Raw genomic sequence first — 1052 nt, forward strand, 5'->3', positions numbered from 1 at the left:
AATAACTTGGGTTTGGACTTTCTTATGGAATTTAATGAAAAGAAAGATTTATAAAGATACATGCTAGCCCTGAAGAAAAATTCTTCTTTGATAAGGTAGATAATGCAATAATGAGAAATATAATTATGGACTTAAATCTGAGCAACAAAGAGCTGAGGATAATGTGAGATGGAACCTTTGAAGAGAGACCATGTCCTCTCTGGTTCTTCTGGCTTTGGAGCTGAAAATGGGATTGTCAAAGTTAGAAATTTATTTTAAATACAGAAAAATGAGTTATGGTACTAGGGCTAGAATATCTATAAAGGAGTATGGTTCAAAATATATAAGAGATTCTTATATATGTGAAATTATTACTATGCAATCATTATTATTTCATTGGGAAAGTGAGGTAACCAGCATATAAAGAAATAAAATTAGCTATATAGGAAGCTTTGTGATCAGACTTTAAAATGATCTAAAAGAAAACAGAGGGGACGGTCGAGTGGCTCAGTTGGTTAAGAGCTCGCTCAAGAGTGTGAGCTCTCAGCAACAGGGTCGCTGGTTCGATTCCCAGCCTGAGCTGAGCTGCCAATAGGTGGCAGAATGGTTCAGCTAAAGAAAAAAAGAAAAAATAAAATAGAGCGAGTGTCAAAAAGACAAACAGCAAAATTTGGCTTGAATCTTTAAGAGTGGAAGCCTGGAGTTTCAGTGGACAAGAAATGCTAAGACAAGTGACCCTCTACTTTCTTTATGGTATAAAAGATTTAAAATGTCCACCTGTATAGGCACTTATCATGAATGAAGCTTGCAGGACTGAAAGTTGCTCTGGTGAGTCAGTGAGTGAGTGCTGAATGAATGTGAAGGTCTAGGACATTACTAGACTACTGTACACTTGGACTACACTAAATTTATTTGAAAGATTGTCTTTCTTCAATACAGTACTTTTATATGATTGGCAGTGCAGATTTTTTTTTACACCAGCATCACCATAAACACGTGAGTAATGCGTTGCACTACAATTTTCCAACATCACTAGGCGATAGGAATTTTTCAGCTCTGTTACAGTCTTAAGG

The 1052-nt window shown here is 36.0% G+C and overlaps 1 protein-coding gene across 5 annotated transcripts in view; it reads left to right on the top strand.

Moving 5' to 3' along the window:
• The window catches only part of TEX9 (testis expressed 9), a 132429-nt gene that overhangs the window by 43757 nt on the left and 87620 nt on the right, over nt 1–1052 (top strand). The gene's annotated exons all lie outside the window — the stretch shown is intronic.

Source organism: Hipposideros armiger, unplaced genomic scaffold (assembly GCF_001890085.2).
Source record: "Hipposideros armiger isolate ML-2016 unplaced genomic scaffold, ASM189008v1 scaffold_12, whole genome shotgun sequence".
Taxonomy (NCBI): Eukaryota; Metazoa; Chordata; class Mammalia; order Chiroptera; family Hipposideridae; genus Hipposideros; species Hipposideros armiger.